At 39.0% G+C, this 20084-nt stretch overlaps 1 protein-coding gene across 11 annotated transcripts in view; it reads right to left on the bottom strand.

Moving 5' to 3' along the window:
* The window catches only part of syngap1b (synaptic Ras GTPase activating protein 1b), a 174263-nt gene that overhangs the window by 126090 nt on the left and 28089 nt on the right, over positions 1-20084 (bottom strand). Inside the window, exon 1 of one of the 11 annotated variants that reach the window (XM_005744054.1) lies at positions 11965-12037. The exons of the other annotated variants lie outside the window; for them this stretch is intronic. The gene's annotated coding sequence lies outside the window, so the exon portion shown is untranslated. Of the gene's footprint in view, positions 1-11964; positions 12038-20084 lie in introns of those variants that run through there. 11 annotated transcript variants of the gene reach the window in all.

Below are 20084 nucleotides of genomic sequence, written 5' to 3'. Positions count from 1 at the left end.
GGTCAGTTAGGATCACTGGAAGGAGGGCTGTGGTGCTGTGTCACGTCTACCTTCATAAAATCAATGTCAGATGTCGTAAACGTATTTTGATCTGCTATAAAGATGGAAACAGACACAAGTTCCAGGCAACGAGAGAAGAAAGAACATTTGATTTGACATTTCTTTTCAAAAGCACAAAAAGAAGAGATCAACAAAATAATACAAACATTTAACCAACCTAAAGAATACATCAAGTGTGCTTCCAAATGCGCTTATTATACACCACTTATACACCACGCTCCCACAACATTAGAATTACAGACAGGTAATGTGCATAAAACAGTTCTAACCTCATTATTGCCGTGAACCGTCCAGCTGGGAAAACTCAAGTCCTGGCATTTGTGTGTATGTTATTTCAACCTCCCACACAACAGTTTTTGCAACAGCATCCCCCACCGGCAGTGCCCTCTCAGCAGGACAATGCACCCCACCACTCTACAAAAACTGTTCAGGAACAACAACAACAGCCCAAGCCATTGACCCGGCTTCCAAACTGCTTAGATGCCAATGTGATCCAGAATCCACCCAAAGCACCAGGGAGGTCCCACACTGCAAGCCACTGGACCAAAAGGCTCAACTGCCAACTTCGTGCTGGCAGACACCACAGGACACGCCTAGAGGCCCTGGAGTCATGTCCAGACAGTTCAGAGTTGTTTTAGCAACACAAAGGGGATCAACACAATATTTGGCAGCTGGTTTAATGCTGTTGCTTTCCAGTCAAGCTACAGTTATGAAGCAGTTCAAATCTATGAAGCGCCTTGAGGCGACTTATGTTGTGATTTGGCGCTATATAAATAAAATTGAATTGAATTGAATTGAAAATGGCTTATTCAGTTTAGCCTAACATTACCCAACATGAAAATCACAACTTGCCATTTTTTATTTGGTTTTTTTGTTTTTTTGTTTTGTTTTATTTACTATTGTGACTTTTTTCTATGCAGATAACAATGAGCTAGATCACAGCACATTATATATATTATTGTTCAATTTTTTGCCTCTGGAAAATTGCCATGCTAGTTGTTCCTTGGCAATTCCACACTTGACACATGTGTGTGTGAATGACTGAATGACTGAATGTAGTGTGAAGCGCTTTGGGGTCCTTAGGGACTAGAAAAAGCGCTATACAAATGCAGGCCATTTACCATTTACCATTTGATGAACCAAAAAAGTTTAAATCTCAAAATGCCACACTACGGCTTTGCAAACAAATTTGTCAAAACCTCTGTTTTTAAAAAAAAAAATTTTCATAAGGGCACACGCACACGGACCTAAAAACTAGCAGGGGATTGTAAAAATAACTGAAAACTCACATAATGGTTAGTGCAGTTGTTGAGATACCTCATACTAGCTCACTTTTCCCCAGTAATAACATATTCCAGAGAAAAAAAAGTCCTTTTTTTTAAAACACTAATCCCATTCACACATATGCAGCAAAACAAAAACAAGAGTCTCTTCTTATGTCTAAAACTTTACTGAAATAAATGCTAAGCGGCACTATGACGACCAAAGACGTATTTGGAAACACTCCAGAGTAAAATGTGAAATAAAACAGAAGGTACAGCTTCCATCAGACAAATTATTCCCCATTTTATTTTTAGAAAGAAGGCACCACACAGTGAACCTCTATCTCCGTTACTTTTACAGCTTAAAATGATAATTGTCTAATTGAACAAGTCCTAGATCCAGCTCACCACCATAATCGAATCATCTGTTCTTTGGCCTGCAGCTATCCTGTCCACCAAAATTAGCAGAAATCTGTTCTAAGGTTCCTCAGATATCCCGCTGACAGACAGCCGGCAAACCAACGTATAATCTCCTCGACAGGGGAACGAATTATCTTCAGTGCTTTCCCTGATTCCAGGGATCATTTAAGAAAATATGGAAAAAGAATGAAAGTGATATCTTAGGGCCCGGCGCTTGAGATAATTAAAGAAATTGATCACAGAGTACTGGAGACATTAATATGGATACTTCCCAGGTAGCTGTGTGACTTTGTCTTAAGTGAAAAATGTGTGGCTAAGCTCTGTGGGTAAATGAGGCAGTTTGTCTTTTCTTTCTTCTCTGTGGTCTCGGGTTTCTGGCCTTATTACACAATCTTAGGCTGTATTTAAAGTCATAAATTACATTAAGCATTTTTAGGAAGATTTTGTATATGAGGATATTACTGTATGAGGAAAAGCAGAATGAGAACAGAATAATAATGTCTGGGCTTTGAGAAGTGATGTGTACATCACTTTTCTTTGGCTACAACTCTTCAATGCACCCATCTGTGTGACCATCATTCCTCTGCATCTCAGTGACCTGCTGTGGACCCGTGGATCAGCTGTTCTAATACTGACCTCACATTTCCTCTGCCTGCTCTCAAAACTCCTTATTTAGTGTGTCGCTTTAAGGTTTCAACATTTTTTTAAATTTTTATTCAGTGAGGCAGCATCTCTCACATGCTTCAGATTACGCCACTGAGCATTTTATGGTTTAAAAGCAAACGTCTGGGGGCAGTTCTCTCACTTTATCCTGCTTCATGCGGGAATTCAAAGACTCGCTCTTCTTTTAGAAATCGTCTGGTCAAACACACACAATACATTGTCTTCAAAGAGAAAACAAAACAAACTGCCAACAGGCTGGATTTTTTGTACTTGTTTAATGTTTTTCTAAATAAAAAAATAGCACCGTCTCCCTGTAAGGCTAATGACCATTCCACAAGGAGCAAGATTACATATCGTGGTTCAGAACGGGAGATTTTTTTAAATCGATTTATTCTGAAACCAATTGATGGTTTGTTTTTTAAGTTAGAAGAACACACAGATTTTTGAACTAAATCCACAGGTAAACGATTTCTCAGAAAGATTCCTGCAGTTTGTGAGTCAGCCAGAATAACATTTCCCCAGCGGTTCACACCTCCTGCTACAAGGAAAAGTCAAGTTCACACCTACAACATCTGCAGGCTGTAGTACGAGGCCAGAACACAGACACATCTTCACACAGTCACATGTACTCACAGACCCGGGGAAGAAAACACTGTTTATTTGAAACAGATACTCAAGAGCAGCGGGCTGCTGACATTCATCCGACCTGCTGCATGAAGTTAACATACAAGCATTTGATGTAGGAAATCGGTTGTGGAGGTGACCGACTGAAGCGTTGCACACTCTCCTCATGAGAGCAAAAAAAAAAAATAAAGTCTTGCCTGTGGCCCAAAATGCAACACCACACAGCATGTCATAACTGATTACAGTATCGTCATTTCACATATTCTCCCTCAAATCCTGGTTACCAAACACTGACGGCTACAGCGTTTCCACATCCCCAGCCGAAGCGGAAATCGTAGCGAAATAACAACTCGGTTGATTTTTCAGGTTCCTGTTTGAATTATGAATTGGGGTGCTAAAATATTGATGAACTCCAAAACAAGCAAAGCTAATTAACATGGACGAATGCAGGAGTGATGAGGGGTGAATCGCAGAGTGTGGCTTCATGAAAAGCCACATGTGGTCCATCACTTTTCATCCCATGACAGGGAGAAGTTTTCAGTCATGCTTTAGGGCAACTTTAATCGCTCGACAGTTATCACATAAATTCTTTTCTAATGTGGGGTGATCACTGTAAACACGGTTAATATTTTGTCTAGTCCTACAAAGTTTCTAATATAACCACACACAAAAATTCCAGTCTGGAAACAAGAAAACCTTTTACTATGTATCTCTTGGGTGAATAAAACCTCAAGATATGTATATGAGGGTCACTACAGCTACTGCTGAGCCTTTCTTGCTGCATAATTTTTTAAAATGCAGGTAGTATGAGGAGTAAAGAGAAATGAAAAGAGGGATGGAGCAGAGAGAATGTGGAGTGCAGGCTGACAAATTCATAATTCATTAGGGCGACTTATGGCAGCAAGCTTTTTTAAAATCATGTAGAACCAGGGCTTTACAGCTGCTTCTAAAGATCACTTGAATCATTTGTTTGAGGTGGGCTTTCTTTCTATTTCATTGTGTTTTACTTTGTATTTATGGGCGTCTTCACATTTCAAACCCTCCACTTCCTGTCCTTGTGTGTTTGGTTTTCCACCTGTTTGATTGCTCGTCTTCTCTAATGTCTTGCACCTGTGCTTAATTATCCCCCTTTTATGCATTTAATCTGTGGATTTAATCATCCACTGCATGGTGTTTGCTACATAGTGGACTCACATGGAATTAAGCATAGATAGCTGCTGATATACTACACAATGCATCGTTATTACATAATTATAATTATGCACTAGATATTGTTAAATATTCCTAACATTGCGAACAAGAGCAGAAAAACACATTTGAGGCAATGGGTGCCTCAGTAGTGCTACTTTTGGATAAGTACAGGTTGTAATTGGCAAATCTCTCCACAACATTGAAAGGAAAATGTATATCTGAGCACACATAACTTTAACGACAACAATTTCTATGAACTTCATCCACCTAAAAGCAGTATAATTCGGCTTAATTCATATTTAATACAAATATTAAAAGCATATCTGACAGCTCCTTTCCCCCTTCTAAAAACAAACAGAAAAGGCACAAAGGTCTCACTTGTGCACGGCTTCTGTACATTACTTTTCTGTGTTTCCTGAGATGTGCAATGACATTGAAGCACTATATAGTAAATTACATTTACAGTTGAGATTTTTGAAGAGCACTGCAAAATGGATGACAGACTACATGGTGCACTATATAGTGAATGAGTGGGTAATTCAAACACGGCAGGATATTTCTAATCCACCCTACACTGTTTCCCTCCACTTTAACTGTGGTTGTGTGTTGCTGTTGGAGATCTGTCACATGAAGTGCTATTCTAAGCCAACTAGCCTTAAGTGCAAGCGGGTTATAAAACCCTCCAATACCGAGTTTGCACTGATGCAGGCTTACTGTGCTAACCACACTCATGAAGGTGCAACTGTTTTGTGTCCGTTATGAATGAAACTCCATGCACTCCAGTCCCCTGTCAGAATTTCAGGACTGCCTCAGTAATAAATCACTTGAAAAAGATATTTGATGGCCTTTAGTACTGTTGTTATTTATTTATTTTTGTCTTTATAGAAGCTAATATTACAGAATGGATGTAGAGGCCAGTGTGAGTTCCCTTGTTCCTGAGCCATTATTTGGGAAATTAGGTTCAAGAATTATCTACATAAATTTGTATTTATTAGCTAAATCTGATTTTAAAACTAAAACTAAAACTAATAATAATAATAATAATAATAATAATAATAATAATAATAATACAAGTTAAAGCACTAAAATCAAAATACCATATACCTGACATAAATCCCTTTCTCTTTGTTTTTTTGTGTTTGGTGGAGAAACTTTAAACCATTTCGGGAGGATGTCAATGTTGCATGCGAAAACTAAATAAATCAATGTCATTACCACCAAAAGCATTTTCAGTAAAACCTAACAGCATTTATTTGACATTATAATAAATGTAACAGAGCAAATAAGACAAATGATGCCAAACGGTCCACTGGTTCAAAGAAGGGGAGTTTGAAAAGGTTTGGTGACCTCTGTTGACTTTGTGGAGATCTGGATTGAACAAAATAATTGTGGTGAAATAGCAAATAACAAATTTTAATAAGCACAAAAAACAAATGAACATGAAATCAAAGAGAGCCATGATATTTACATGAAAAAACCTGTAGGAGGAAGGAAATGCTTATTAATTCCTACCTGTACTTATAAAATACACATTTATATACACGCTACTATTTATTTATAGCATCCCTATAGACCCTAGCAATATATACATCTTTATACATTAATCTATATTTAACTATATATATTTAACAATTATATATAACAGTTTTCTACAGTTTGTTTCAGTAAAAATTTTCTTGTATAAAAAATTAAACCATAAAAAGATTTTTATACTCAATATATTATATCATTAACTTTGTTTTAATAGATGATACATTATCAGTGAACTATTTCATGTAATCAGCAGACATCAAGTTTACACACAAGCTGTAAGCTCATGCATTGCAGGTGAGAATTTGCAGAACTGGTAGAACATCAGGCTTCTCTGATTCATTGTTATAATGCAGTAATTTACTCTCTCTGTGTCAATCCATCCATCTTTTTCCCAGACGGCTGTAGGTGCTGAAGCCTATCCCAGTTGTGACAGGGCGAGAGGCTGACCCCCTGCACAGGTCACCAGTCCTTCACAGGGCTAACACAGAGAGACATGAAACCATTCACTTTGACACCTAGGGCTAGTTTATTAACCCAATAAGTATTTGGAAGAAAGCCTGCGTACCCAGGAAAAACCCGAGCAGGCACACAGAGAACATGCAAACTCCATGCAGAAGGGCCCCAGATGGCCAGTGAATCCAAACTCAGGATGCTCTTGGTGTGATGTGTCAGTGCTAACTACCACACCATCATGACACCTCTGAATTTACAGTTTTAATTAAAAAAAAAAAAGTTGAAAAAATTAAAATCTCACATTAGAGACTTCATTTTATTTAAAGTTCTCTTATTCATGAAGCCCACAGCTGTTCATTTCACCAGTGCTTCAGTTGTAGAGTGCTGACTGAATCAATATGGGAATGTTTTTCCACAAGAAAAAAAATGTAACAAAAATAAATAAATAATTACGAGCATTACAGCCTAAACACGTCAGCAATTCGAATCCTAATCTGTTTTTCGGATAATTATTCGGGGGTCTTTTACCCGCCAAATAATTTAGTGACTTCTTTATCTCTATAAAGCCTGAACCATAAAATTATTGCCAGAAAAATGTACTTTTATGAAACTGGAGTATTTATTAAACCTTCTTGCAAATTAAAAAAAAAAAGATTTACATTAAATATCAGTCTGCACTTATGAGTTTTAATTTGTCATCATTTTTTCTACAACTGGCATTTATGTCCAATTTACTGCTCACAGTTTATCTTAAAATCTATGTTGAAGAAATCTTTCTTCTCTTCCTTCGCTGCAAACGTCAAAGTCCAACAGAAGCAAAATGGCAGAATTTTATCTGATCATTAAACTAAACGAAAAACATGCGATACATATGAAGTTTTTTGCACAAACAGTGCAAAAAACTGACACGTTCAGGTTCAAGGTTTCGTACTCAAAGTTGGACTGGGTTGTTTGCACATTGTATCTTCAAAGGCAACAGGAAAAGTAGTGTTATAGCTTGCAGCAAACAAATGTTTATAAGTTTCAGCATGTTAGTTCCTCCTATATATTTTATTATTAAAAGAGGAACCATATATCACCGTTACTCCACTCTTCTGCCACTGCAGATGTTTGTGTCAACTTGAAGCCAAACTTTTAAAGAGAAACATGACAGATGTTGAGTAAGAGCAACACGAATCACTGTTCATTAGCACAAAGCTTCAGAGAAATACAGCACATGCTCTATACCTGCCTACAAAAAGTACCCAACCCCTTCAATCCAAACTTTGGAACCGTGCAGAGCAAAGTCAAGATGCTGAGATATTCACTGGGGTATAGCAGCGTGAGTCATCCAGAGCCCAATATGCGCTACTCTACTGTAGGCCTACCTCTCCACCCCCGAGGCTGTCTATTAAGGGCCTGTGAAGCACAGTGGACAGAATTTCAATGAGCACACCCATTCTTCTGGCTGTCCGTTTGTACGTACAGGGTGCAGAGGCACGGCTCTAGGTTGCATGAATATACAGTAACGATTTGGCACAAGCGAAAACGCTGAGATGCCTGTTTTCTCCACTCATCTCTCTACCTCACTCTGTCTTTCATTCACTCTCTGCGGTCTGCTCTCCGCGCTGCCTTTGTTCCCTCTCTGAGGGCTATTTTCCTTTTTCTGCCTTCCTTAGCAGTTTACAAAGAAGAGTGCCATGCACCAATCGGATGACTGGTCAGCCTTAGTCAACGTTGTCATTACTGGAACCCAACAGACCTAATGTTGATTTATACACATCGCTGAGCTCCAAAACAGTGCTAAAAATAAAGCTTGCAATATCTCTGGGCCGCCCGGGGCAAATAATGTACTCCTGCAAGCATGGGGAACCAAAGCATCTTACTTTCCAGGCAAGACGGTACCACATAGTGCACATGCCATTACTGTGACCTCAGCTGCACCAGTATCACGTATTACTGCATTTGAGTGGATCGCGACCAGATAGACCAAGTGAATACAGATGTGCTTGTTTCAAGAATGAATGCATGAATGCTCGTCAGAGTCAGAGTGGTGCATGTGTGCAGCAGAGTAGGCTACTGTCAGCGCTGAGTCAAAGGAGCTGTCAAGTGTCAGCAGCGGGGGTCGCAGAGGCCCAGAAGTACGAAGCTTCTCGCTGAACAAGCACATTGGTCGTGCCCTGAACTTCTTCTGTACACTCCGAAGAAGAAACTCCAGCTCATTAGACTTACGTTAGTTTTGGTCGTGATAGTGAATTGGCATGATAAATAAAAAATAATCTACGTTGGGAGATCAACTTTTTGCTTCATTAAAAGTTCATCAGTATCATTTTCCCTCTAAATATATCTGTGGGTGGTTGATGGGTTTGTTGATCAATACTAATTACTCAATGATTACCTGACAGGGTGGTGAGACCTCTAGCTTTCAAACTCCATATCCCGCTTGTGCAATTTAAAGCACTTACAATCTTATCACACAACCACTCTGCAAATAGCTCAGAGATGAGGTACTGTGTACGGTGTTGCAAGCAATCAACCAGCGACCAATTTCTCAGTTATGAAAATGACAGCAATGGTACTATTGCTGTCATTTTGCATCATTACAATCTCTGATTCAGAGATTTATGTAGGATTACACTTTAATTAGTCTTCTCTATTGAGAAAATGTGACTATGTTCACCAATTACAGGCTACCCTCACTCACTGCAGAGTAGAAGAAAAGTTTATGTCTATCTGCTACAAAGTGTTATTATTTATTGTTTTAAGGCTTAATAGTGATATTTAGTATACACTGGACCAGAACAGGGCCCAACAGTTTGCAACACTGCCTCACAGGTTCTGTGTGGAGTTTGCATGTTCTCTTTCTGCCTACGTAGGTTTTCTCCATGTGCTCCAGCTTCCTCCCACACTCCAAAGGCATGCATGTTTGGTTAACTGGTGATTCTAAATTGGCTGTAGGTGTGAATGTGGGTGCGAATGGTTTCATGTCTCTTTGTGTTAGCCCTGTGTTAGACTCTCATCCTATGGCAGCTGAGATGGGCTCCAGCCCCCTACAACCCTGCCTGGATGGATGGATGGATAAAATGAACTATGCAGGATCTATTTGATGCTGAAACACCAGTTTCTACAGTTTTTTAAATTAAATATTCACAATGTTCCCATTGTCTTAGCCAGTTTGGAACTTGAGAAATAAAAACAACACATTAGAACACACTTGTGGTGGGACTTGCATTTTATACATCTACCTACACAGTCAATTCAGAAGTGTTGCGATATTTTGTTTTATGTTATAGCCAGTGTTGTTTATTAGGATTCTCCCACCTTTCAAAAGAAGCATCTTTTTTCTTTTCCTTCTTTTTGAAAAGTAATTTGGGAGTATGTCAGAAACGGATTCCTGGCAACCCTGAATCGAAACCTGCTGTAGAGTTTTTGTGTCACCAAAGGTGGTGATTGTTTCACACATACCTCCGAATACCACCGAAGACAAAAATCATCTTTTTATAACAGCTGAACCAGCAAATCGCTGGCTTTTGTAGTTGTGCTGATGCATGCACACACAGTAGAGGTTCATAGCTTTAGTTGCATTGTGGCACACACATCTTTTTGAAAGATAAGTAATACTTGTTGTTTTTCTTGGTTAACTATAACTTTGACCCAGGATTTGTTCAAGAGTCGGTCATGTTGACACTTTAGATTGAGCCATCAATAAAGCTATTGAACCCTTTATTTTTAAATAACAGATTAGACTGCTGTCCAAGCATATTCTTTATGTCATTGTGATCACTGAAACTACAGATATGAATCTCTCCCTGATGGCTTGGTCTTCTTAGCACCTCAGTAATTGCCTTGAGCTGATGCCAAGATGGCTGCAGAGTGGTGAGATCTTCTTCTGGAAAGACTTTGGTATTGTACAGACTGTCCCCAGCAGCAGAAGATTGCTTATTCCATCCATAAATTGCCTTTTAACTGATGAGTGAATGTTGAAACAGAATGGCACTGCTGTTTTCCATTTTGAAATAGCAGAGGATACTTCTTCACATCTTTTTCAAGTGCACAGCAGGATGCAAGAAAAAAGGAGACTGAGTTGCACTCACTTAATAGTCAGTCTGACCATACAGACTGCATGACTGTAGCAATGATGTAGCTGGTAGTAATTCATCTTATTCTTCAAATCAAAATGGGATTGTTGTTTAATAGGCATGACTTATGGTAAACTTGATTAAGTATATCTTGACTCAGCCTTTATCATGTTCACTCCACTAATTCCTAAACAATTTATATTTATCAAGCAGTGTCCATGCATTTGTTAATTATGAGGCAAAGCGTAATACATGTTTTATCAAAAAATGGCTTATGGTACCATCTTTTTTCCCCTAAAAATGGTAAATCACTTAACTTGAGAGCAGTTCCTCAGTTGATTCTGCGGGCTTTGCAGTTTTTCAGTATAGGTACACCTTGAACTTTGTCTCTTATCATTCTTAAATCAATAACCTGAAATTGACAACATGTAAAAGATGTGCACCTAAAAACTCACTAGTAAAACTTTGCAAACTTTACACAAAGTCGCACACGGCTGTGACTATTTCTATCGGGCTGGTAGCACACTATGACAGACAACAGCAGAATCTCTTTAATGATATTGACAAAGAAAGCATTTTTAATGTGGCTTATACCACAGTCAAAATCCACTTAAAAAGGTCAATGTTGGAGCTTATACTGATTGAGTGAACAAGATCTGTCCACTTTTAGTTGCCTGTGGTTTTACCTGCACATACGGCTCTCGTTACTTTTGTTTCCTGAATTACAGAGCAGCTGCTTCTATTAAAAATGTTCTCATAAACTAACGATGAGCTCTCTAATTAGAAGTGTTGGATCCAGACCTTTACTTACATGAGGGGTAGCACAGAAGCCGATACAGTTATTAAAATTAAAAGGGATGGTAGTGACACTGTTAAAATGTGTCCAGAAAACCCCCCAACCCAAAACAGTTCTGTAAGATAAATAGTCGCTGCACAATGTAAGTTTAGTTGTATGAGCGTGTGCAGAGGCTCCCAACTGGCTTCACAATTGTTTGTGGCCAGGTGGGTGGTCAGATTTCAGTCTGTGGTGGCTCCTTGGCTCCAGTCCTACTTCTTAAGACCAAACACCTGACATACAAATTTAGCAACCAGCTGGGGAAGAAAGTAAGCCAAAAACAAAAAAAATGTGGTAAGCAAAAAAAGATTGTTCCAGGAGTTAGTGGCAGAGTAATTATTAAACTTAAAGCATACTCACAGGCTACAGCTTAGGAAAAAAAAGTTCACTCTTTTCACTGAACCCACCTCTCCAGCTTGAGCACCGATTTTCTGAGATCTACACCCTATTAATGACTACCAGACAGCTTAAAGATTGGGACTGTAAAATACTCATTTAGTTCACTGTAGCAATAATGAACACAAGGTGGACTTTTACACTCAGCAGCTGTCAATCCAATGAAAGGAAAAGTCTCACATGTGGGAAGTGTCTGTGCCCACCATGTGAGCGCAGACCAGGTGCAATACGTATATTTAACTGCTCTTCCAATACAGGTGAACGGTGATGTCTGAATCTAACCAGAAGCTTTGATCCCAACAACAATCAATCTACTTCAGCCTTGAAGAGATATCTGATGAGAAGCAGGACGGATAAAAGTGTGTGTTTGTGTGTATATGTACGTGGATGTGTGTGGGTGTGGATGTGTGTGTGTGAGAGAGAGGCAAAGAGGGAAAGAGTAGGAGAAGCGGAGGGAGAGTATTCTCACCTATTAGATCATTCACCCAGCCCTCGCGCGGCACGTCCCGGGTTCCCCATTGCTCACCCAAAGCGTCCACACGGCGTCACTGTTGCTGCGCTGCTAGCGCCTTGAATCCGCCCCCAACTCCACCACACAGGAAACAAGGTTACTGCCCAAGAGATGTCACTTCCGAAACACCCACTCCCGCTCGCTTGCTCGCACTCGCTCCCTCACGCCCCCAGCCTATTGCCATGACAACCGAGAAAAGAATAGAATATAAGTGAGTGTTAAAGAGACAGGGGGATCAGAGAGACAGGGGAAAAGAGAGATGGAAAGAGAGAGACAGAGAGCGGAGGACAGAGAGACAAAGAAGAAAAATGGGCAATAGTGAAAGAGAGGAGAGAATGGAGTGTGTGTGTGTGTGTGTGGTGGGGGGGCGGTGGGGGTGAATGAGTGGGCGGAGAAAGGATGGATGACAGAGGAGAGAGGATGAGAAATTTAGAGAAAGAGGAGGCATGTGATGGGATGTGGTCGGGGGTAAGGGAAGAGGAGAGAGGTGTAGATGCAGTGGATGCAGTGAAGAAGAAGAAGAGAGAGAAATGAAGTGATCAGATACGGAGAGAGGGAAAGAAGGAAGGAAAGGAGGAAGGAAGGAGGACACTTTTTTGGGAATAGGGAGCCCACATCTTGTTCCCATAGCAACACAGCCATCCATGAAATACTGACTTGTACCTCCCTCTCACTCTCTTACTCTCTCTGTTTCTGTCTCTCCATCCCTCCCCCTCTCCTTTTCTCCTTCCATCTCTAACTATATATATACACACACACCGTGAGCGTAAGTTGGCACTGAGTACGTATGCAGTAATCCAAGCTCTGCAACATTGTCAAACACATCAAAATGTACCAAATTTACCATCAATGTATCGCACCAAAAGAATTAAGCTGTGCTTTTGCACGCATACAAGCTATATTTTGGCCATTCATGTTCTTTATTACTGTACTAGCAGCCCATATGTACATTAACAGAGTTACTGGTGGCTGTGATCACTCCTCCTCTCCAGGCTGGCTGTGAAGGAATCCTTCCTAATGCATCTACACAGTAAAGGCTTGCTGTATGCTAGAATGAACCCATGTCATTGAAACATAGCTAAAGGCAAGAGTGTGTACGCTCTCTCCAAATGATCACACATGAATGAGGGCTCAAAAGCCTGCTGTCCAACGTGTTATTGAGTTGGGTCAGGTGACTGAACAGATGTAGCGCTTGGTCAATAGGGTAAAAAAGCTGCAGTTTCTGCAGTGACCAGTTGAGGCTCCCCCCCAAACACCAGCTTTAAAGCATACTCACAGCCTGGTACTAAAACAGTTTTTGCCTCTGTAGCTAACGGTAAGACAGCTACTTATGACAGCCATCATCAAGTCATATATTTTGTGTTTGTTCAACATTTGTGCTGACAGAAGCAGCTGTAGCTGATAGATGCTTTCCAGTTCTCACATCTATATCCACCTTCCAGTCACTGAACTGGACCACCATGTTTGCAGTCATATTACTTTTGGAGCATTTTGTAATGCAGTTACTTCATATAAATACAGTATAGTTTGCTATGTGTTATAAATGGTCTAAGAAATTTGTACTTTAATTTTGTGATTGAAATTCTAATATTTTCTTTCCCATGTAAATAAATGCTAAATAGACTGGTTCTCATATGGCAATTTTCTACTCTATGTGAAGAGTTTTATACAAAACTTCTCATTCACTCATTCATACACGCACTTTTTTTTTAGCGCTTTCCACATAACATTGATGCACAAATTCAAACACTGATGAACACATCGGGAGCAACTTGTGGTCAAAGTATGTTGCCCAAGGATACTTTGGCATGCAGACTGGAGCAGCCTGGGATTTAATCACATATGAATCAACCTACTGATTATTAGATTACCTGCTCTACCTCCTGAGCCACAGCACCCCCTATATGATCAAGTCTCCTAAAATTCAGACTTCAAAGTTGCAGGGTTAACAAGCCAATGAGTGACATGCATCTTATTTATATGTAATATATGGCTGGTACTAGCTGGCAGTGAATTGTAAACAGACACTGACAGAGATTCTCATCATGTGTAAGTAGTGAATGCCATGCCAAAGAGACTTGACCTATTGTACAGTCAGTGTTAAGGATAAGAAAGCACCAGCATGGAAGTCTACAAATTCCTGAGCTGGAAAGCTATCATGTCTATTCTAAGTAAGGCAAGCACTTACTGTTGGTTTGTCTCCTAATGCACATTACAGGCACTTTTAAACATGTTATCCGTGTTAACCCATTTGTTCATATAAAGGCTGTAGTGCATTTCACATCTAATTACTTACTTTAGGTCAGTTATCTTTTTTTAGTTTAACACACTCACGGAAAAAATCCCCAGAACAAGATTTTATATTCTTCTTCATAACAAGCCAGTGTCTGCATTGACCAGACTTACCAAGCTTTACCCTGTCTTACCCATATGTAGCTTATAATAAAGCTTGTAGCAGTACAAACATTCAGACACCCTGTTCAGTGTTCAGAACTGCCAGATTCTGTGACAAATCCCATTTATTACATTGGGTTGGTTTTTTTTTTCTTTTAATTTTAGTTCTTTTGCACAAATTGCTACTTTGTATTTTGGAGAAAACCCCTTCTCATCTAAAGACTGATCTCCTTCTTTTGTAGGTTAACACACAATGCAGTTATCTTACAGTTAGCTTCTATTTGAAGCACAGAGTGCACTGCTCCATAAGAAATAAGGAAAGCATCTACTGTTCCGTCTCTGCTTCTGTTCAGGAGTGCATTCTAAAGTTCAAAGCTTATATGGTGTGTCTGCCATCCCTGGTAGCCAAACTAAGTGGGTAAATTTCAAAAGTGCTTCCTCTGCTATAAAAGAGTACTTGTTGTATTATGGCTTTCCATGGACTGTTGTTGCAGGTAAGCCCTAGATGCAGGGGCACACAATAGTACAAGAAGCAGAACTTCCAAAGAATAAGAAAGAGGCAATTCTGTACTAAGAGCAACATAAATTCAATAGATATACACTTGATTCAGATGATAGAGAGTGATCAACTCGTATTTTATCATGTATTAAACTAAAACGATATTATGGACTTTGTTATAAATAGTTTAAAATAATTTTAAGTAAGAAAATTTTAAAAATAGAAAAGCAAGAAAAATGTAATTAGTATTTGAGAGGCTTGGGGAAAAATACTGGTAAGATCACACATTGTATTGTTTTCTTTTTCAATACGTTAATTCTATACTGGCACAATATATCAATACTTGCATCACAACATCCAGATGTTCTGTTCCAGTGGTGCTTATGAAATGAATGAGGTTAAAATGACAGAAGTTAACTAACTTCTAATGAAAAAGAAACATGTGTGGGAGGGGTTTGGGGCAAATGACCAAGTTAATTAAATAATTATTAAGTATTACATATCAAGGTATTGTTAAATTTCACTATCATTTTTATCTAAAGGCAACATTTGGAAGTTGTGATTCAAACCACTGTGCAGTGTTCAGATCACTTCACATTTTGCTCTCTTTATTGCAGTTTTAGTTTTAAATGCACATGATTGGCTTTTTCCCTGTTATCCTAAAGACAAAAACTTATAAAGCAAAGTAAAAACATTGTTTCTGATTTTTTTTCAAAATTATTTACAAATTATAAACTGAGATTTCCTTTTTATAAAAGTATTTAGACAGATGTGGTCAGAATGAATTGAATGGATTAGATATAGTTTTGAATGACACACATTTATAGGACTTACAATTCCCACAGCAGTCCAGGAGAAAAACCAATCCACACAGTCCAGACTGCCACCATAAAACTGTGGCATATAAAAACCATTTCTAAAGCTCAGAGTGTTCCCAGGAGAACAATGATAATTGTTTTCAATAATTTTGAGAAAAATGATGTTTGAACCCAGTGGGACGGTTCCTTTTTTGGTCACCTAGACAAACTGAGTAAGAAGGGTAAGAAGATGAGGAAGAGATCAAGACTCCAAGGGTCATAACAGAGATCCAGAACTCCATATGTCAGCAGGTCTTATCAATCAGGCCACTCTAAATAAAAATACAATACAACTTAACTTTGACTGCAACCAAAGGATACTGAGAGCAGGAAAAAGATTACGATCTTATCATTTAACATAAAATTACAACACAAGTGTGAAAAAGTAAAGTGAGTGAGTGTACACAAAGCATATAAGAACTTTTTAAATGGAACCAATCCTTTTATTAAGGGCAGTAGGACTGTGGTGATATACACCAGCTGACCTCGAGATAAAAACCCAAATGCAATATGTCTGAAGGGGGAGGGAGGGATCGATGTGGCCATCATCTCACCATGAATCTAAATGAAGTCCAACTTTCTGCACTACCTCCTGGCAGCCTCTTCTCAAAAGCCCCCTCCCCTTTCCCACCATCTCTCCTGTCCTCCTTCTGCCCATCTGTTTATCAGCCCCCCCATCCTTTCGCACTCTGGTTCCCTCTCCGGCTTCTTTCTCCTGGATGTGTCTCTTTTTCACCTCCTGTAAACATTTGATCTACCTCTTTCTCTTTCCCTTTTGTATTCTACACTGTCACTTTTCCATCCTTTTATCTTCAACATTTCTCTATGTGGGATTAACAAAAACACTACATCTGTCCTAGAATCACAATTTTACCACTCACCCCTCGCTCCCATTCCTCCATCTCCCCTCGCACTTTTAGTTTTATTTCTAGATGTCTGTGATGTTTCCTCTGTTTGTTTGTTTTTAAGATGAAAATTTAATTTCTCTGCCAAATCCATACTCTTGGAAAAGTAACCCCAACTGGCACAGACAAAAGCACAGCCATGTAGGCACACATGTAGGGATTAACAGATTGCTAATAATAACCGCACAATAAACAATAAGTACAAAAAGCTCCATCTGTTCAACTTTTGTGCTTGACATCGGCACCATTTTCATCTCTGAAGACAACTGTGGCTTAGATGTAGAGCAAATGGCCTCAACATGTCCTTGTCATTCGTTTGCCCCGACTTGCATAAATCTGAATGCGATTCATTAAAATGTTTGCTTTCATTGCTGAAACTGATGCATATAAACTTCTCTTTTACATCTGAATGTGGTGTGGACTTCCCACCAAGATTCTGAATGGGCCGGGCACGGACTCGGCTCGCAAGTAAATACAAATGAATGACGGGAACAGCTTGAGGCCATTCAGGCTTTGGCCAATAGCAAACTTGGAATTGCTTGTTATAGCTGTACAGTAGCCTTCTCTCACAATCTCCCTCTCTGCTGCTCTTCTGCTCTCAGTCTCCCACTCGCTTACACTCACTCCCACAACTCTCTTTGCCTCTCTCTTTTTCACCCGCGCTCTCGTCCTCATTCTCTGTTCACATCCCGCCTTTACTTACCTAATGTCTTTAACGCTCTCATTGTGGCTATGTTTCTATCAAAATGTCAAGTCTTTTCTTGTAAATTTTCAAAATGTCACAGACATAAAATGTGATTTCTGTGTATTGTATCTGTTAGGTACATATGCTGGAGCACATCTTCAGATCTCTCACAGATTTCTGTCAAAAATGTTCACATCCAAGGAGGAAACATAGAACATGAAAATGTATAGGCCATATTTTCATTAAAACAGAATAAGCATCTCATTCATGGCAGTAGCGTTAGATATTTATGGTGAGAAGAATAAAGCCGTTGTTATGAATTTGAACGCCTACATTAAACAACACATTGTGGGATCTTCATGCAAAGTGTATGTTGTAATCGAGTCATCACTCATATCATTCTATCATCTCCACTTTTCATATGAAAAAGTTTTTTTTAAAGGGGTTTAAGTAGATGTAAAATCTTTGAAGAACTTATTTTTAATGCAAAAAAAAATGGCGTGCAATTCACTTAAACTCTTCATTCTCTCTCCAGCAAACTCTTGTCCCATTCACACCATGTGACTTTGCTCCTCCACCCCCTCGCTCTCATGTATAACTCCCCGGTCCACCATAGTTTTTTGTTTGTTTCAATTTCTCCTGCATTTTGCACTAAGTACAGAAGAAATTCTCTGGATTACTCAGTAAAACCATTTTCACTCAGGGTGTGTGAATAATAATAATAAAATAAAATAAAAAAACACTGGAGTCAAATGAGACAGTGGACATCCATCTCTGCTGCAGCTTCAGTCAGAGGTGTAGTCATTCCTCTCCACCCGGCTGTGAAGGTGATATTCAGTGTGCTGAGAAGAGAAAATATAAATGAACGGTGGAAAATTGAACTCTGAGTGTAACTTACAGGAATATATCAAGTATTACCGCAAAAATAAATTTTGTATTCTTGTGAACCCTTTTAATGTTCATGGGCACCTACGAAAACAATCCTGCCATCGACTGTTTAAGCTGATTTAGCAGTGACGCTGGTGCAGACATGAGGCTGATGTGATAACCAAAGTTCGGCTGCAGCGTCTCACACAACAAATTATGCATTTTTATTGCTATTTCTCAAAGGCCACAACAATATAATTAAGCATAATTTATCTAAGAAGCCAGACAGCAGTACTCCCAAAATGTTTGATGCACACTTCTTGATTATGTGATCATTTCCTTCTCAATCTAATCCCAGGGTCCACTGGTGCCAAATGCTGGGAATTTTCATCAAAAGTCAGCCTCTGCTACATGAAAGAAAAAAACTTTAACACTAGATTTACAGCATATTGCGTTTATATGTATGTGGTTTAACTACACTCTACTCTCCCCCAAGCCTCATTAAAGCTGCACAACACACAACAGTTATACTATATTCTTACCTTGAAATCCCACTATTATGGTAATAATAGTGTGATTTCAAACATTATTTTAAATCCTGGCCAGTCAACTCACTTTCAAGCTTTCTGCGGATTATTTCTTTGCAACAAATGACAGTTTGACTGATAGAAGTCCCTCAAGCAAGATAAAATCATTTCTGTTATGCTGACATCTGCAGATACTTTATGGCATCTGCAGAACTGCTGGTGTCATGGAGAGCTTTATAGATGTCCCTGTCCTCTAGTTAAAATTGCTGCTGGTTTTGTTTGGCTTAGGCGAATATCATTGAGCAATTTCCCACCACCGGGCTTGCCTTGAACAACAACAACATGGTAAAGTATATCAATATGTTATCTCATCCCATGGCAATTCACTGTATGGTGCCAAATATTCTAAACTGCTCCAGAGTGCTGTGGATCAATATATCTAATATATCTTCAATGTCATGGCTTTGAGTCAATTGCCATTGCCCGACAGTGAGATCAGATCATGGATAGGACAAGTGGAATTATGTATATTTATTCAAACTGTGCTGAAGTACATTTTTATGTCCTTGTGCTTCCTATGTTATGATTCTTCCTACCTCTATTGCGTTTTATTCTATTTTGGAGGTTACTATTTATATTCTTTTAATGAACTAAAGTATCTAAATTACTTTAGAAAACATTTAATTGTGTGAAAAGTTTTTTTAAAGTTAATATCAGCTGTACAGGGAGTGCAGAATTATTAGGCAAGTTGTATTTTTGAGGAATAATTTTATTATTGAACAACAACCATGTTCTCAATGAACCCAAAAAACTCATTAATATCAAAGCTGAATCTTTTTGGAAGTAGTTTTTAGGGGGATATCTGTGTGTGCAGGTGACTATTACTGTGCATAATTATTAGGCAACTTAACAAAAAACAAATATATACCCATTTCAATTATTTATTTTTACCAGTGACACCAATATCACATCTCCACATTCACAAATATACATTTCTGACATTCAAAAACAAAACAAAAACAAATCAGCGACCAATATAGCCACCTTTCTTTGCAAGGACACTCAAAAGCCTGCCATCCATGGATTCTGTCAGTGTTTTGATCTGTTCACCATCAACATTGCGTGCAGCAGCAACCACAGCCTCCCAGACACTGTTCAGAGAGGTGTACTGTTTTCCCTCCTTGTAAATCTCACATTTGATGATGGACCACAGGTTCTCAATGAGGTTCAGATCAGGTGAACAAGGAGGCCATGTCATTAGTTTTTCTTCTTTTATACCCTTTCTTGCAGCCACGCTGTGGAGTACTTGGACGCGTGTGATGGAGCATTGTCCTGCATGGAAAT

The sequence above is a fragment of the Pundamilia nyererei genome, unplaced genomic scaffold (genome assembly GCF_000239375.1).
Source record: "Pundamilia nyererei isolate P.nyererei 1_Seehausen unplaced genomic scaffold, PunNye1.0 scaffold00138, whole genome shotgun sequence".
Classification (NCBI taxonomy): Eukaryota; Metazoa; Chordata; class Actinopteri; order Cichliformes; family Cichlidae; genus Pundamilia; species Pundamilia nyererei.
The sequence above is the reverse complement of the archived record's forward strand: the minus strand, read 5'-3'. Positions and strand labels throughout refer to the sequence as shown.